Here is a 19,068-nt window from a genome sequence, read left to right as displayed (position 1 = left end):
TACTTGTAGGTAGACAGCTTGTGGCAAAATATTGTGATAGAATTGTACAATGTATTGCTGTGATGGAGTAGTAGGGCAGGAGAGTCACAGTGATTTGGAGCATAGCAGTGCAGGATTACAGCTGATCTCCAAGTGAGTGAAAGATAAAATCTTCTAAACATCCATGGTGCATCATGAGGGATATCCTGTAACATGAGAAGAATAATGCAGCATATAAATGGAGGAACATCTTAATGGATTGTGTATGGAAGCAAGGAAAGAAAGACAAGAGACAAACACTGAGGGAAAAACCACAACTGTCACTGTATGGCATTATCTGCCAGAGTGCTCACCTGATATAAGAGCAGGAGGAGCTGTGACATCATTTCCAATTCACAAACGTGAATACCGTAGATACTTGGCTAGCAGTTAGCTGGATGCTGGCCGCATACAGGGACACCAATGAGAATGTGCTCAAGGGGTGTAAGGTGCACATGGTGTAGTGAGAAGGAAGGCTTACTCAAATAGCGAGGCTGTGGAATATGGCAAAGACATAGGACATACAACAATACATACATTTTTAATATGAGAATCGATGGGTAATTTATGACACTGTATACCTATATAGAGGCACTTGTAGACATATGTTGGTGAGGCACATAAGGAAATTGTTCTTATAGCTTTGACTTACACTGCAGGTGTAGAGTAAATGCAGCCTTAGTCTTGACTTAATGTAAGCAAATTATGTACAATAATTACGGAAAATTATAAATAGATTATATTTAAGTCATGAAATAGTATCTAAGAATGAGTTAAAGGGTTTTCCACTACTTGGACAATCCCTTTTCTATCACTTCCGGTGGGGCCATTCATCCATTCATCTGTCAGGTTGTACACTGGGATTTATATTCTTCTGTTATACTGGAAACTTGGGATCAGGAATGTTTGGTGTTTCACCCTTCTATATGATAGCTGCTATATTTATATATTATTGGTAAATTATTGATATATATAGTTTGTACATATTTTCTGCATTGGGCTCTATATAAACGTGCCACTTTATATTTCTTACTGTGTAGTATTGTATAATTAATTTACCTTGATTACTTGGTTGCACAAGCACTTTATATTGCCTCACAGGATATACTGTATGTACATCTTATTATAAACTGTCTTGCATTACCATTGATCCATTTAAGGAGTATTGTGAACTTTCTTGTTTAATGCTGTTTAGGTCTTATAGCCTTTCTTGATTTTCCTTTTTTTTCCACTGCATATTCTTTTTTTTTTTTAATCATTGGACCTTGTGCTTCCTGTATGGACGTGGCACTTTGGTGTCGCTTTTCCCCTTTCTCCCCATTTGTGAATAATAATTTTTTGCCTGTTACTTGTCATTATTTTATAAATTGTTTTAATAAAGATTGTTGATATTTTATTTGATATATTCCTGTGTCCAATCTCTCTTTGGGTTGCTAAGTAATGAAATAGAATATAAGGAATATTTACATTGGTTGTCCACTACTCGGACAATCCCTTTTCTATCACCATGTTATAAAATAATAAGGGTGTTCTGTCCTCACTGAATGAGGCAGACATCATTTAAGCTTATACAGACAGCTAAACCACTATACCGGGGTCCAATAATGAGATTGTGATTGAATCTGTGCTTTTATTGAACTTGATATATTGGTGCGGTGAAACTATAAGCAAACATAATATACAATCAGGACAGGGTACACCAGAAATACATTTATACATAACATACATTATGAATGAACATTTGCACACTAATAGCTGACCGGGGGAAGGACTGATTAAATCAGGCTAATATTAGGACAGGAATTAGCTACAGAAAGCATGAGTACATACCAGCGATGCAATCGCAAGGGGAGAGGAAAAGATGAGATGCTTCCTGGATACAGGCTGAAGGAAAATGGAGGGAAAGCTACCATAATGCAAAAGAAGGGAGGAGATTCAGACATGGAATGGAAAAGAACAAAATAGATAAGACTGCCAATATGACTCTGGCCACTAGAGGGAGCCAAAACACTGCAAACAGAGACTATGAAAATGTAAATTTCTCTATATTCTACTAGTGAATGATTGCAAATATTTACAAACAAATAATCAGAGATTACAAATTAGATGTCGGAGACAGATCAAAGGGTATGTGCACACATTGCAGATTTGCCTGCAGAATTTTCTGCACAGAATCTGCATCTCTTGGCAGAAAACGTAGGTAAAAATCTGCATGTTTTTGATGCGGATTTGATGTGTTTTTTTCCGTGTAAGCTAAATAAAGATCTATTATTTAACAACAAAAAAAGAGTCGTGATGTAATTTCTTTGTCCAACCTCTTATTTTGCATACTCCATCGACGAATAATACTTACACACACAGATAGATCTATAGACAGATAGATCTATAGACAGGTCTATCTATCTATCGATATATCTATCCATCGATATATCTATTGTCACGACTGCGGACGTGGCCGAGCCGGCGCCTCCTCGTCGATCTACCACACCGATGTGAGGCGAGCGTCCCAGGTGGTGACGCCTACCCAGACTAGGGAAGGGTAGCAACCGGGATCTGTGGCAGCTGAGCATGTGGACAAGGTGGCAGAACGACATGACACCACACAACTTCAGGTATAGACATAAAGTTTACTCGAAGACAAAACAAAGTACATATACAGAACATAATGCCAGACTCCCGATTCTGCACATCAGGGAAGGGTACATGTCTCAGGATAACAGACGAGGGCAGGAGGACATCACAGATTGATGCATTCCGGGGTTGTCTGGCACGGGCATACTAGGGCGGCCTCTCTCAGGCCTCAGGCACAGCACAGGCTCAGCACGAGAACATCAGACACCGATCCCAGAAGGACGTCATCACTGGGTGGACCTCAGGGAATTGGCGGAACATCGGGACACAGGCAGGACAGGAACAAGAACTTTGGCTTGGCAACACAGGTCATCGGCCACGGACTGGACATCAGGACCACGGACGACATCAGGACGTCAGGGCACCAGGCGGAAATCAGAACACCAGGCTGGACATCAGGATACTAGGCAGGACATCGGGTCTCAGGCAGGACATCAGGACACCAGGCGGACATCCGGTCTCAGGCAGGACATCAGGACTCGGATCTCAGATAGAGCATCAGCACACTGGCATTGGACTCCGGACATCTGACCATGATCAACAAGTTTCGGACATTAGGCTGCGGACATCAGCTCCGGACATCAGGCTGCAGTCATCAGGCTCCGGACCTCTGGCAGCAATTGGCAGGCTCCGGACATCGGGCAGGGAAGCATAGGATCCGGACATCTGGCGGAGGACATCAGGCACAGCACATCTGGAAGAGGTCTTCAGACACCGGACATCAGGCCGTGGTCATCAGGCTCCGGAAGAGAGGCCACGGTCATTAGGCTCCGGACATCTGACAGCGACCTAGAAAGGATCCCAAGCGGTCTGGTGCAAACCCCGCCAAGTTGGACTGGAACCGGCAGGGAATTGCACCGAATAACCAGCTGAGCACAGAGCAGCAGAAACTCAGGGGATACCCCGGACTCCTACTTCCAAGAGGAACCCAGGTTAAATCACAGCAAGACAGGTAGCAAAGAGTCACAGTAACGGGGCACAGGGTTCAAGACAAGACACGGAAGGACCTCAGGAACATTATACAGAGGACACAGTTCAGACAGGGTCAGGTAAAGGAGCAGGTCCAGGATTCAGGAAACAAGACACAACATAGACGGGCCTGGATATGCAGCCCCCAGGAAGGGCGATCTGGGTATTTGTGCCTCCAGAGCAGGTGGAGAAACAAGACACAATTCAGACAGGATCAGGTGCAGGAACAGATCCAGGATTCAGGAAACAAGACACAGCAGGAAACAGGTACAAGGCAAGACTCCACACATTAACACAGGGACCAGGATATTCTGCCTCCTGGGAGGGCGTACAGGAACAAGGGCCAGGATATTCTGCCTCCTGGGAGGGCGGACAGGAACAAGGGCCACGATATTCTGCTTCCTGGCTGGTGGCAAGACAGGCATCAGCTCACCTAGAACTGCAGACAAGCAGGACAGATGCTGACAGCATACAGAGACATAAGGCAAAGCTCTGGCAACGCCCCACAGGGCAGGAAACTTTTATATAGCAGCTGCCTCACAGCAATAGGCTGGAGCAGCAATTGAAGCACACACCCATTCCTCATAAAAGCAGGGGAGGTGTGGCCGCGAGCACCCTAAGCAGAGCCAAACACATCAGCATTGCAAAGGACGCCTGGCGATCTGCAAGCCTGAACACATGTGGTAAGCCATACACAGTGGAGAAGACCATTTAATCCACGGATAGCTTTCCACAGCGGCAGCCAGGGACCGCACCAGCGGGTGATCATGCAGAGCAGCGGAGCCACACATGCATGTACGGCTACGCAGCGAGGCAGGGAACTGAGCAGCATCCATAACGGTAACAGACAACAGTATCCGTGCTAGTTAGGAGAGGAGCAAAGGGTTAATGCAGAGACATGCAGAGTAACGCCGGGGAAGCAAAGTACAAACACATCTATCTATCCATATATCTATCCATAGATATATCTATCTATCCATAGATCTATCTATAGATAGATTTATGGATAGATATATAATACCAAGGCCAATGTTTATTAATGAACAATATGTTTAATTTTGAAAAAAAAGGGGTAAAAAAATGGCATGGGCTCTCGTGCAATTTTCTGCGCCACAGAGGGAAAGCCGACAACTGGGGGCAAATGTTCATAGCCTAGGAAGGGACCATGGTTATTGGCCCCCCTTGCTACAAACTTTTGCCACCAGCCCCCCAGAAATGGCGCATCTCTAAGATGCGCCAATTCCGGCACTTAGCCTCTCTCTTCCCACTGCCCTGTAGTGGTGGCATATGGGGTAATAATGGGTTAATGTCACCTTTGTATTGTAAGGTGACATCAAGCCTGGCTTGGTAATGGAGAGGCGTCAATAAGACACCCATCCATTACTAATCCTAGAGTTGTTAAGGGTTAAATAAACACACAGGCAGAAAAAAGTCTTTTAATGAAATAAAACACTACACAGACGGCGCTTGGTGCCCCATGCTTCCAGCTCATCTCAGGACCTCTGCCTGGTCCCTTCCAGACCGGACTTCTACATATGGCACTTTAGCCCCTCCTGCATATTCATACTGTCGTGATTGCTTCTTTTTCTCTTGTGCTTTAAGTGAGGTTTGAAAAATACCTGACATAGGGTCGAAACGTCACCTCAATGCACTATTCCCCTGTGGTGTCTTTAATAAAAAAAATGTTTGCATTGAAAATCAAAATTTTCCAGAGTGCAGCTGTTTTCTCTTCACTAAACACACACACAGGCAGAAAAAAGTATTTTATTGAAATAAAACACTACACAGTTTTCCCATTTTATTGTACTCCTAATCCATGCGACGCCCTCGATCACCTGAAAAAAAAAACAACAAACGAGCAAGTACTTCCTGTTCCAACGTAATCCGTTTAATAACGAGTGTCCCACGATGATCTCCCCTATAGAGCTGTTACATCAGGAGATGTGACCTCTCTACAGGGCCTCCAGTGACACACTGACATGAGACAATGGCTCCTTGCAGTGCATCACTGAAGAGGTTACCTGAGTTCATCCTCTCACTTTACAGCAATGCTGCATGAGAAATAGGGTTAGGGGATCTCGTTCCCAGGGCTGGAGGGATACATCGCAGAGGATTACCTCCGCCTGTCAGTTCATCGCGGGAGCCCCTGTAGAGCACTGACCTCACCCGATGTCAGTGTTCTACACAGAAGATCGTCGTGGGACACTCGTTATTAACTGTACTACAGCGGAAAGGTAAGTATAGGTTGTTTTATTTTTATTACAGGAGATCGAGGGCTTCGTGGAATTAGTGTATATGGTATGTACTCTGTTATGAATGAGTCACCGTAGGAGGCAAAAACAGAAATACTAGCTAAGTCCAGAAAACCAGAGAAGTTGGCAGCTATCGGATTGCAGACCCCTGAACCTATCAACAACAACTAGCAGTAGCCGTGGGGGGTTCCTACGGTGCCCTAGACCCCTCGATCACAGCCGGAGATTTAAATTGCCTGAAGACAGAAAGGGAAATCTAAACTGCCCCAGAGCAGATCCCAAAGCAATAGGCAGCCCCCAACATATAATGACGGTGAAGCAAGATGAAAAAACACTCACACAGATAGAAAGATAGGCTGAGCAAATGATGGGGCCCAAGCTAACTAAATAGGAAAGGATAGAAAAGCTGCTGTCTGCAATCTGCCAAAACCCTATCAAAACAAGAGCCAACAGACTGATAGGGAAAAAAGCCCTGAAGACGCTAGGCTTCAAAAAGACTATATCAGTACTCAGGTATTTTCTGAAGACAGCAAAAAGGAATTCAGCTCACCCCAGCAGGGAATGGCAGAAATCCAGAAAAACAAGGCAAAACAAAACCAAAACACAAATGCAAAAAGCAGAGCAGAAAACTTAGCTTTTGAGGAGCAGGAATCAGACTGGTCTCCTAGAATCCCTCAGAGAAATCACCCGCAAGGCAGAAGGGCGTTGGCTGCCTTATATCCAGTCAGCAATTCCAGTCACCCAGTCATCATCATTCTGCTCAGGTGCTTGGTAATCAGCCTCACTACCTTTCTTCACCAGAATAGGGAGTTCATCAAACCTCAATGGTGAAGGGGAAAATTAACTCACAACAGTACTCACTACAGTATATGTTGTATGTACTGTCTGTAATGTATGTTATATGTATGTACTGTATGTTTACTTTTTTACACTTGACCTGCATTGTCTGATGGGACTACTTTCCCATCATTGGGAATGCCATCACTGTGGGCATTCATAGCCGCACACACACAGACCCCCGCACACACAGACATGCACACAGTCTCCGCCCACACACTTCCCTCCTCCCGATCTGCAGTGTTTCTAGCACCCACATCCGCAGATCTTTTTTACATCTGCGGTTTTGCTGCCGATGTGCCTGACTCAATGGAAGTCAATGGGTGCAGAAACGTTGCAGATCCGCAAAAAGAATTGACATGCTGCGGAAAAGAAAATGCTGCAAATCTGCGCAGATTTTTCCGCAGCATGTGCACAACTAACCTCCATTTCCCATAGATTAACATAATAATAATAATAATCTTTATTTATATAACGCCAATATATTCCGCAGCACTTTACAGTTTAAAAGTTTCAAAAAACAAGTCATAAGTAACAACGTTAACAATACAATAATTAAAGCAAAATAAGACGACCCTGCTCGTGAGAGCTTACAATCTACAATGAGGTTGGGGAGATACAAAGTACAGGTGTGTAATTACAGTGATATATTTACAATGATGGTCCAGCCATCTTGAGGGAGTGAGGGATGGAGGGAGATTGTGTAAGTGTGCATGAGTAGCCCATTCACATAGAATGATTTTGATTAGTGAACGTGATAGGCTGGTCTGAACAAATGTGTTTTGAGGGAGCACCTAAAACTATGCAAATTGTGGATAGTCCTAATTTCTTGGGGTAGAGCATTCCAGAGGAGTGGCGCAGCGCGGAAGAAGTCATGGAGTCGGAAGTGGGAGGTACGAATTAGTGCAGAGGTTAGTCGAAAGTCATTTGTAGAGCGCAGCGGTCGGTTAGGCCGATAGACAGAAATGAGGGAGGACATGTATGGGGGGTGCTGCACTGTGGAGAGCTTTGTGGGTGAGAACAAGTACTTTGAATTGGATCCTATAATAAATGGGCAGCCAATGTAAGGCCTGGCAAAGAGCAGACGCGTCCGAGTACCGATTAGCCAGATAGATGACCCTGGCTGCTGCATTAAGTATGGACTGGAGAGGAGATAGTCGAGTAATGGGGAGGCCAATTAATAGAGCGTTGCAGTAATCCAGGCGGGAGTGGATCAATGCGACAGTGAGGGATTTTGTTTCCATGGTGAGAAAAGGGCGGATTCTAGAGATGTTCTTTAGGTGTAGGCGACAAGAGCGGGCAAGAGATTGTATATGGGATGTGAAGGAGAGATTGGTGTCAAACATAAAACCCAGACACCCAGAGGGAAATGTCAGATTTAGGGAGGTTAGTAGACGGCAGGAGCAGAATCAGCTCAGTTTTGGAGAGGTTGAGTTTCAGATAGAGAGCGGACATGATGTTGGAGACTGCGGACAGACAGTCACTGGCGTTCTGTAGTACAGCGGGGGTAAGGTCGGGGAATGACGTATATAGTTGTGTGTCATCAGCATAATGTCCAATTGGGGCTGTGTAGAGAGAGAAGAGAAGGGGGCCAAGGACTGAGCCCTGAGATACCCCGACAGCGAGAGGAAGAGGAGATAATGTGGAGCCAGAGAACAAAACACTGAAGGAGCGGTCAGAAAGATAGGAAGAGAACCTGGAGAGAGCAGTGTCCTTAATGCCTAGTGACTGGAGCCTAGAGAGTAGCATATGTGGTCAACAGTGTCGAAATCTGCAGATAGGTCCAGAAGAATGAGCAGAGAGTGGTCACCATTACGTTTTGCTGATAGAAGGTCATTGGTCACTTTGATGAGTGCTGTTTTAGTCGAATGTAGGGGGGCGGAAGCCGGACTGTGCAGGATCTAGAAGGGAGTGAGTGGAGAGGTAGCAGGTAAGGCTGGAGTAAACTAGGCACTCCAAAAGTTTGGAGATGAAGGGGAGATTGGAGACTGGTCTATAGTTGTTTGTGCAGGATGGGTCGAGAGTGGGTTTCTTTAGTAATGGAGTAACGATGGCGTGTTTGAAGGAGGATGGGAAAATGCCCGAGGAGAGGGAGAGATTAAAGATTGTAGTTAGGTGAGTTGTGACGACTGGAGAAAGAGACTGGAGGAGATGTGAGGGAATGGGGTCGGTAGCGCATGTGGTCGGACGAGAGGAGTCTGGAGACTTCTGTGATGGGATCAAATGTGGAAAGTGAGCCAGGGGAGATGCAGGAATTGATGAGAGTCACAGCACTTGGTGGTTTGGGAGCAGATTTCCTGATGGATATTATCTGTTTTTTCTGTAAAGTGGGAGGCCAGGTCATCATCACAAATGTCTGTGATAGGGGCTTGTGCTTTTGGCCTGAGAAGGGAGTGAAAAGTGTGAAAAATTTCTTGGGGTTGTTGGCTAGTGAGGAGATCACGGTGGTGAAGTAGGTCTGTTTGGCGAGGTGAAGGGCAGCGTTATAGGTTCTTAACATGAATTTGAAGTGGATGAAGTCTTCTGGTGTGCAGGTTTTTCTCCATAGGCGTTCAGCACTCCTAGAGCATCGCTGGAGAAGTTGAGTTTGCGGTGTGAGCCAGGGCTGTTTTTTTCTGTGCTTGGAGGTTCTGAGGGTGAGGGGAGCTACTAGGTCAAGGGTGCTTCTAAGAGTGTCATTGTAGTGATGAACAGCCAGATCAGGACAGGAAAAAGAGGAGATTGGGGACAGTGATGAGTGTAGGGAGTCTGAAAGTGTCTGAGGGTTAATGGCTTGTAGATTCTGATTGTGTGGTAGGTAGGAGTGAGCTGGGGTGGGCGATGATTTGTGAGCTTGAAGGAGAGTATGTTGTGGTCAGGTCAGAGAGTGGAAGCGGTGAGTTATTTAGGTGGGAGATTGAACAGAGCCGGACAAAGACCAGATCAAGGGTGTTACCGTCCTTGTGTGTCTCAGAGGCTGATAGCTGCGAGAGGCCTAGAGAGGTGGTTAGTGATAGAAGCTGGGATGCAGATGTGGAAGTAGGGCCGTTAATGGGGATGTTGAAGTCTCCCAGGATAAGAGTTGGTAGTTCTGAGGACATGAAGTGCAGCAGCCAGGCAGAAAAGTGGTCAAGGAAGTGGGTTGGTGAGCCTGGGGGCCGGTATATGACCGCTACTCTGAGGGAGAGGGGACGGAAGAGCCTGATGGTGTGGACCTCAAAAGAAGGGAATGAGATTGATGGAACTGGGGGGATGACCTGGAAAGTGCATTGTTGGGACAGGAGTATGCCGACTCCACCACCATGTGTGTTTGTGTGTCTCGGGGAATGAGAGAATTGTAAGCCACCATAGGAAATGGCAGCAGGAGAGACAGTGTCAGAATCCTGAATCCAGGTTTCAGTGAGGGCCAACAGATTAAGATAGTTGTTCAGAAAGTAGTTGTGCAGGAAAGGAAGCTTGTTACAAACAGACTGTGGATTCCAGAGCGCACAATTAAAAGATGGAGATGAGGGAGTGCAAGTAATATTAATAAGATTATTATGGTTTCCATATGAGGTAGGGTAGGGGTTGAGGTTGGGGGATGGTGGACCAGGGTTGGGGGAGATGTCCCCTGCAATCAGTAGGATTAGGAAGATAAAGAGCAAATTGTTGTTGGAATTGCAAGTAGTTTTTTTCTGCGATGTGTTTGGGCAAGATGGGCTGAGGTTTCTCAGGAAGGTGAGAAGTGCATGGGAGCTGTACATAGGAGAGGGAAGTATAGAGGGGCTGATGTGTATGAGTCTTGATGGAGGGGGGATGGGGTGATGAATGTGGATGGCAAGGGAGCACAGGAGGATAGAAATAAAGCACATGGTTAAAGGAGAGAGCAAAGTGTGGGTTACCTGACTCCTGCCCTGATTAACTGCCATGGATAACTGCCGTTTTCTTGATACTTAGTTTTTGTGATGCTTTGCTTATGGGATGCCTGCATGTACCCCTCAATGCGTGCTTCCCCTTAGAAACTACTGCATATATAGGCCACACTACAAGGTCAGGAGAAAGGGATTGTGGGAGCTGGTTTGGTATAATTTGGCAGCTGGGGCCAGCACCCCAGGGGGTGGTTAGATGATCAAAGGCAGGAGACCAAGCTTCATCTATTTGCTATAGCACCTTACACCTGATAAGATCTAGAGAGGCCCCAGTCATGGATATAAAGCAGTAAGTATTAAATACAGTGCAACAAATGAATTATACTAAAGCTTTAGCAGGCATATTAAAATGTCACAAAATGGTAAAGCGGCAGAAGACAGACAGCAAGCTGAAGTATGGAGTTGTACCATTTGTATATATTGCAGCAGAAATGACAGCCAGCAGAGGTGGGGAGTTCTACCATTCAGGCTGCTTGCTAACAGTGAATGGAGTGAAGGAGTGAATACATGCAGGGTGGAGCAGTTGATTACCTGTATGAAGAGAGAAGATGAATGTTAATTCCTTTTCATGGATAACTGCCATTTTCTTGATGCTTAGCTTCTGTGATGCTTTGCTTATGGGATGTGTTGTGAGCTCATCTGTTCATTCACCTTTTGTGTCCGAGGATCTCCCTTTTCTGGTGAAGGAAGGTAGTGAGGCTGATTTGGATGAAATCTGTGTGTCATGATCACATGTGTCAGGTCGCAGATGATGCCGCAAGGCGAACCCATAACACACGTGACCCTGGATACACCGCCTCCATTGGGGCGAATTTAAATAATAGAACGTGCAGGTGGATACGCCGCCTCCACCTGGCGAATTTAGGTATTACACGTTATAAATATATTTCTGGAAACCGCCTCCAGTAAGGCGCATTTAAATAATAAGGGGGGAACCTGGGAAACTTTAACAATGGTGGGCCCTGCGATAGGGAATGGGGACATGGAGACCTCCTAAGCTCCCCTGAGCCAGTGTGCCTGCACTCCTAACATTCCCTATACAGGCTCCGCACCTGTCGCCGCACGCGAACCTTAACCCCTTGCTCGCCCTGACCCTAAACCCTCACTAGGGAATGGGTCGGTGCGGAGACTAATCCCACCACTGCACTAACAACACACATGAGGAAAGAGACAATACAGGGGAAACACCACTTATCTTTGCTCTGTTGCGTACGCTCCTAGCAACAGAGCCCACCACCTGTGTGCATCTTCTCCTTCACCCTGATCCATCACCATAACTGGATCCGTCACCATCGTGCAGCCTGGGAGCAGAGTCCATCACCACTTGCAGCAGTCCAGTACACAGAGTCCCAAGATGAGTCCAGCCTCTGCCAAGAATCCAAGCATGCACGAGTCCAGTTCTCAGCAACCAAGTCGAGCATGCTGAGTGCAACTCTCTTCCTAGTCGCCACTCCTCTAAGCCATGCCCACACTTCCCGCCGACACCATAAACTGCGACTCCACCAGGCCATGCCAGTCCTTCCTGCAGACACCATTAGCTGGCACTCGTTCTCTCTGGCTGACTGCGCAGGACTCCTATCCAGCTCCATCCTTCCACCAGGCTCTCCAACAACTCAGCAAGAAATATCACCAGCCGTGAGTGAACACCCTGAGCACACCTTTATAGGGTGTCACACCTGAACCATAATTAAGTGCACATTAACCTAAAGCTAAGGTGCGATACCACTCACCACCACCGGGGACAGTCAAAACACCTTTGAACTTAACCAAAGTAAAAAAAGTTCACTTTGTGCTTTTAATACCGCCAGATCCAACACTGGATCATGACAGTACCCCCTCCTTAATGAGGGGCCTCTGGACCCTCAAGACCACCCCTCATTAGGGAAACACCTACAGCGGGGACGCCCAGACCCTGAGTTCACCCCACCATTACCCGACACTTCAGGTTCATGACAAACACCGCTGGTATTGGCAATACATGTTCATTTTGGAGGCACCACTCATCTCCACAGCGCCGACCTGGTGAACGAGATTATGTAAGTGTATGTATGCTAAAAGCTGATCAGACTCCACAACACATTTCCAAGATGTTTTTTGGTGGCACCCATACATGCTCGTTCACACACAGGTCCGGACCTGAACGTTTATTGCACACATACATTTGTCATAACTTGGTGAACTCACTCTGGACTTGACAACAGAGGCGTCCCCCTGTGTCACCACACTCACACCCCCACTATTCACCAAGGGACACCACCCTCCAACCCTTTCACCATGAGGACTGCGCCTCCTAGGGTTGGTTAATGGCGAGGGTAGAGATTTGTCCCTACTCCCCCGCAGCACATCTGCTGCACACACCAGGAGGAGAAGGGGACCGGGAAATGGAGGAAATATACTCTCGCTGGTCGCCTCCACACGACCAGGAGGGCGGCTTCTTCGATGGTATGAAGATTTGGCGTAAAACCCCGCGGACTATCACACCAGTCAGCTCACCAGGGGGGCGTACCCCTTCACCTCGGGGAATACCAGGCAGCTACGTGGGGCACCATTCCTCCCACCTGCCTGGGTGCGCCCGCCTGCATGAACCAGTCCTGCTCCCCAGCAGCGACTCTAGGGGGTTTTAGTACCATAGCCGCCGGAATATGGAGGAAAATATATACACTCGCTGGTTGCCTCCACACGACCAGGAGGAGCGGCATCGAAGATTTGGCATGAGCCCCGCGGACTATACACCAATCTGCTCCCTACAGGGACGTACCCCTTCACCTCGGGGAATACCAGGCAGCTCCGTGGGGCACCATTCCTCCCACCTGCCTGGGTGCGTCCCCTGTAAGAGCAAGTCCTGCTCCCTAGCAGCGACTATACACCTAGTCTGCTCACCACAGGGATGTACCCCTTCACCTCGGAGAATACCAGGCAGCTCCGTGGGGCACCATTCCTCCCACCTGCCTGGGTGCGTCCCCTGTATGAGCAAGTCCAGCTCCCCAGCAGCGACTATACACCTAGTCTGCTCGCCACAGGGATGTACCCCTTCACCTCGGGGAATACCAGGCAGCTCCGTGGGGCACCATTCCTCCCACCTGCCTGGGTACCTCCCCAGCAGCGACTATAGGGGCTTTTGCCAGACCGCAGCCGCCATTTTTGTTTCTCTGGTTATCTGAGCAGAGGCCCCAGACCCTGATAACTGCTGCTGCAGCGGCTCTAACACACCATGCCGCTCCCCACTCTCCTCAGTGAGGCCCAGCAGCAATTACCACAGGTCTCCACATGGCCGAAGCTCACCAGAAAAAAAAAAGTATGGCTGGTGATATTGTCATGATCACATGTGTCAGGTTGCAGATGATGCCGCAAGGCGAACCCATAACACACGTGACCCTGGATACACCGCCTCCAGTGGGGCGAATTTAAATAATAGAACGTGCAGGTGGATACGCCGCCTCCACCTGGCGAATTTAGGTATTACACGTTATAAATATATTTCTGGAAACCGCCTCCAGTAAGGCGCATTTAAATAATAAGGGGGGAACCTGGGAAACTTTAACAATGGTGGGCCCTGCGATAGGGAATGGGGACATGGAGACCTCCTAAGCTCCCCTGAGCCAGTGTCCCTGCACTCCTAACATTCCCTATACAGGCTTCGCACCTGTCGCCGCACGCGAACCTTAACCCCCTTGCTCGCCCTGACCCTAAACCCTCACTAGGGAATGGGTCGGTGCGGAGACTAATCCCACCACTGCACTAACAACACACATGAGGAAAGAGACAATACAGGGGAAACACCACTTATCTTTGCTCTGTTGCGTACGCTCCTAGCAACAGAGCCCACCACCTGTGTGCATCTTCTTCACCCTGATCCATCACCATAACTGGATCCGTCACCATCGTGCAGCCTGGGAGCAGAGTCCATCACCACTTGCAGCAGTCCAGTACACAGAGTCCCAAGATGAGTCCAGCCTCTGCCAAGAATCCAAGCATGCACGAGTCCAGTTCTCAGCAACCAAGTTGAGCATGCTGAGTGCAACTCTCTTCCTAGTCGCCACTCCTCTAAGCCATGCCCACACTTCCCGCCGACACCATAAACTGCGACTCCACCAGGCCATGCCAGTCCTTCCTGCAGACACCATTAGCTGGCACTCATTCTCTCTGGCTGACTGCGCAGGACTCCTATCCAGCTCCATCCTTCCACCAGGCTCTCCAACAACTCAGCAAGAAATATCACCAGCCGTGAGTGAACACCCTGAGCACACCTTTATAGGGTGTCACACCTGAACCATAATTAAGTGCACATTAACCTAAAACTAAAGCTAAGGTGCGATACCACTCACCACCACCGGGGACAGTCAAAACACCTTTGAACTTAACCAAAGTAAAAAAAAGTTCACTTTGTGCTTTTAATACCGCCAGATCCAACACTGGATCATGACAGTGTGTCAGTGGTGAGTTGGGGTTGTCGGTGTGCTCTTAGTGACACTCCTGTTTTCTCCACCTCTCCCCAGTCGCATGAGGTTCCTGACTATTTGGATGATATTTTGAACTTTTCCAGGGATTGGGACTCTCATGTGGAACATGTTCGGACTGTGTTCCGGATTTTGAGGGAAAACTCCCTGTATGTTAAGGGATCGAAATGTCTTTTTGGTGTACAGAGGATTTCATTTTTGGGATTTATTTTGTCTCCGTCAACTATTGAAATGGATCCGGCCAAGGTACAGGCCATTTATGATTGGGTTCAGCCCACTTCTTTGAAGGCTCTCCTGAAGTTTTTGGGGTTTGCTAATTCTTATCGTAAGTTTATAGCCAATTTTTCTGTTATTGCTAAACCATTGACTGATTTGTCTAAAAAGGGCGCTGATTTGCTGAATTGGTCTCCAGAGGCTGTTTCTGCTTTTCAGGGGCTGAAGCGGAGGTTCACTTCTTCTCCGGTTTTGCGACAACCCAATGTCTCACTTCCATTTCAGGTGGAGGTGGATGCTTCAGAGACTGGTGCAGGAGCTGTTTTGTCCCAAAAGGATCCTGTAACATCTAAAATGAACCCCTGTGCCTTCTTTTCCCGAAAGTTCTCTCCTTCGGAACGCAACTATGATGTGGGGAATCGAGAACTGTTGGCCATGAAGTGGGCATTTGAGGAGTGGCGACATTGGTTGGAGGGAGCTAGACATCAAGTTGTGGTCCTCACTGACCACAAGAATTTGATCTACCTTGAGTCGGCTAAATGCTTGAATCCGAGACAGGCCAAGTGGGCCTTGTTTTTCACGCGTTTTGATTTTGTGATCTCCTTTCTTCCGGGCACTAAGAACGTTAAGGCTGATGCCCTCTCTAGGAGTTTTTTGGCTGATTCTCCTGTTGTGACCAAGCCTGCTACCATCTTAGGTGAGGGGGTGGTTGTTTCTGCCATCTCGCCCGATTTGAGACGTGCTCTGGAGAAGTTTCAGGAGGATAAGCCTGAGCGTTGTCCCAGTGGTAGGTTGTATGTTCCTGACCAGTGGAGGAGGAAAGTGATGTCTGAGGTTCATTGCTCCGCGTTGGCTGGTCATCCAGGTATTTTTTTTAATAGAGATTTGGTGAGTCGGTCTTTTTGGTGGCCTGCCTTGTCTCGTGATGTCAGAAATTTTGTACAGTCCTGTGAGACTTGCTCCCGATCTAAGCCTTGTTCTCGTTCTAGTGGGTTGTTGATGCCCTTGCCGGTGCCCAGGAGGCCATGGACCCATATTTAAATGGATTTTATTTCTGATCTGCCTGTCTCTCAGAGGATGACTGTTATCTGGGTGATTTGTGATAGATTCTCTAAGATGGTCCATCTTGTACCACTCCCTAAGTTGCCATCTTCCTCAGAGTTGGTGCCCTTGTTTTTGCAACAGGTGGTTCGCTTGCACAGGATTCCTGAGAACATTGTATCGGACAGAGGAGTTCAGTTTGTCTCTAGATTCTGGAGGACCTTTTGTTCCAAGTTGGGAATTCAGTTGTCCTTCTCCTCTGCATTTCACCCTCAGACCAATGGGCAGACGGAGAGAACAAACCAGACTTTGGAGGCTTATTTGAGATGTTTTATATCTGCTGATCAGGATAATTCCTGGGTCTCTGCCTCTGATATTCATGCCGAAAGATTGGTGCTTGCTTTTCATCGGGCTCATCCTGATCAGCCTGGTGGCTTGGATGAGGGGTTCGGTGACCCCTCCTCAAGGGGGAGGTACTGTTGTGAGCTCATCTGTTCATTCACCTTTTGTGTCCGAGGATCTCCCTCTTCTGGTGAAGGAAGGTAGTGAGGCTGATTTAGATGAAAGAAACCAAACACCTGATCTGGTGGATTGTGACTGGGTAACAGGAACTTCAGACTGGATATAAGGCAGCCGACGCCCTTCTGAGTGGCTGGTGATTTCTCTTCTGGATTCTTGGAGACCAGTCTGATTCCTGCTTCCCAAAGATAAGTTTTTGCTCTGCTATTGAACTTATTAGTTTTGGTTTTGTTTACCTTGTTTTTTTGGAGTTCAGCCATCCCCGGCTGGGGGTGTGCTGGATTCTTATTCCTTGATCAGTGTTCTCTTTTGCTCTGCCTTCAGAATATTCTGAGTGCTGATATAGGGTTTGAAGTCTAGTGACTTCAGGGTCCTTTTTGCTTATCAGTTGTGTTGGTAATATTTTTAGCAGGGTTTTCTCGGATTGCAGATAGCAGCTTTTCTGTCCTGTCCTTTTTAGTTAGCTTGGGCCCCATCGTTTTCTCAACCTATCTTTCTATCTGTGTTAGTGTTTTCATCTTGCTTCACCTTCATTATATGTTGGGGGCTGCCTATTGCTTTGGGGTCTGCTCTGGGGCAGTCAGTTTTTCCCTTTTCTCTCTTTAGGCTTATTTAGATCTCCGGCTGTGGCGAGGTGTCTAGGATCACCGTAGGAACACTCCACGGCTACTGCTAGTTGTGTGATAGGATTAGGGGTCTGCAATCCGCTAGTTTCCAACCTCTCTGATTTTCTGGGCTGAGCTTGTGTTTTGTTTTTTCCTCCTCGGTGACTCAATCATAACAGGGATGCCTGTGTGCACCCCTCACTGCGTGCTTCCCCTTAGGAACTACTACATATATAGGCCACACTACAAGGTCAGGAGAAAGGGATTGTGGGAGCCGGTTTGGTATAATTTGGCATCTGGGGCCAGCACACCAGGGGGTGGTTAGATGATCAAAGGCAGGAGACCAGGCTGCATCTATTTGCTATAGGACCTTACATCTGATAAGATCTAGAGAGGCCCCAGTCATGGATATAAAGCAGTAAGTATTAAATACAGTTGCAACAAATGAATTATACCAAAGCTTTAGCAGGCATATTAAAATATGTCGCAAAAAGGTAAAGCAGCAGAAGACAGACAGCAAGCTGAAGTATGGAGTTGTACCATTTGGATATATTGCAGCAGAAATGACAGCCAGCAGAGGTGGGGAGTTCTACCATTCAGGCTGCTTGCTAACAGTGAATGGAGTGAATACATGCAGGGTGGAGCAGTTGATTACCTGTGTGAAGAGAGAAGATGAATGTTAATTCCTTGTCATGGATAACTGTCGTTTTCTTGATGCTTAGCTTCTGTGATGCTTTGCTTATGGGATGCCTGCGTGCACTCCTCACTGCGGTACACTGCAGATTTGATGCGAATCCATGCGGCCAAAAACGCTACAGATCTGCATCTAAATCTGCAACGTGTGCACATAGCCTAACACTTCTATTCACCTGTGGTGCGGGCGCCTTTTCAGCTTTGTCAGCACTGGCACTCTTGGGGCCACTTCACTGTCCTCTAGATATAACTGACATCTGGAGGGAGTGAGAGCTGTGGCTGTTCTGTCACTTCCTCCAGATGTTTGATTTGTCTGAAGGAGGGACAGCAGCGGATGTGAGTATAAGGCCGGGGTCACACTAACCGACGCAAAATACGGTCAGTATTTTACATGCGTAATACGGATGAATGGCCCCTAAACAGTGCTCCGTATGTCATCCGTAAGCAAGGTGTGGTCGCGTAGTTTGCGCATGTAAGCATCCGTATGTAATCCGTATGGCATCCGTATGGCGAGATTTTCTTGCAGGCTTGCAAAATGGACATATAATGGAGTCCTATGACAGGGTTTAAAACACAAACGAAAGAATAGATATAGACACATAGAATGCATATATATATATATTTATTCTATGTGTCTATATCTATTCTTTCGTTTCTTTATTAAAACTGTCAGTGTGAGTTTACTGTATAGCGCACTGAATTGCCGGCTTTGCTAAAAGACACCGGGTGCGTATTTCTCGCAAGTCACATGTGTGGTCCGTGTGTAATCTGTATTTTTTGCGCACCCATAGACTTGCATTGGCGTACTACGGCCGTAGTACGCTGACAATTGCAGCATGCTGCGATTGGCACGGAGCTTAGACTACGGATGAGAAATATACGCCTGGTGCGAGTGACCCCCATAGAGAATCATTGGTCCGTGTCTCATGCGTGCTTTTAGCACCTC

General features: G+C 47.2%; 1 protein-coding gene across 1 annotated transcript in view; it reads left to right on the top strand.

The window, feature by feature from the left end:
• The window catches only part of HDGFL3 (HDGF like 3), a 96,918-nt gene that overhangs the window by 37,514 nt on the left and 40,336 nt on the right, over window positions 1–19,068 (top strand). The window lies entirely within an intron of this gene.

The sequence above is a fragment of the Dendrobates tinctorius genome, unplaced genomic scaffold, assembly GCF_039654945.1.
Source record: "Dendrobates tinctorius isolate UK_male_01 unplaced genomic scaffold, ASM3965494v1 ptg000022l, whole genome shotgun sequence".
Classification (NCBI taxonomy): domain Eukaryota; kingdom Metazoa; phylum Chordata; class Amphibia; order Anura; family Dendrobatidae; genus Dendrobates; species Dendrobates tinctorius.
This window is presented reverse-complemented; position numbering and strand designations above follow the sequence as displayed.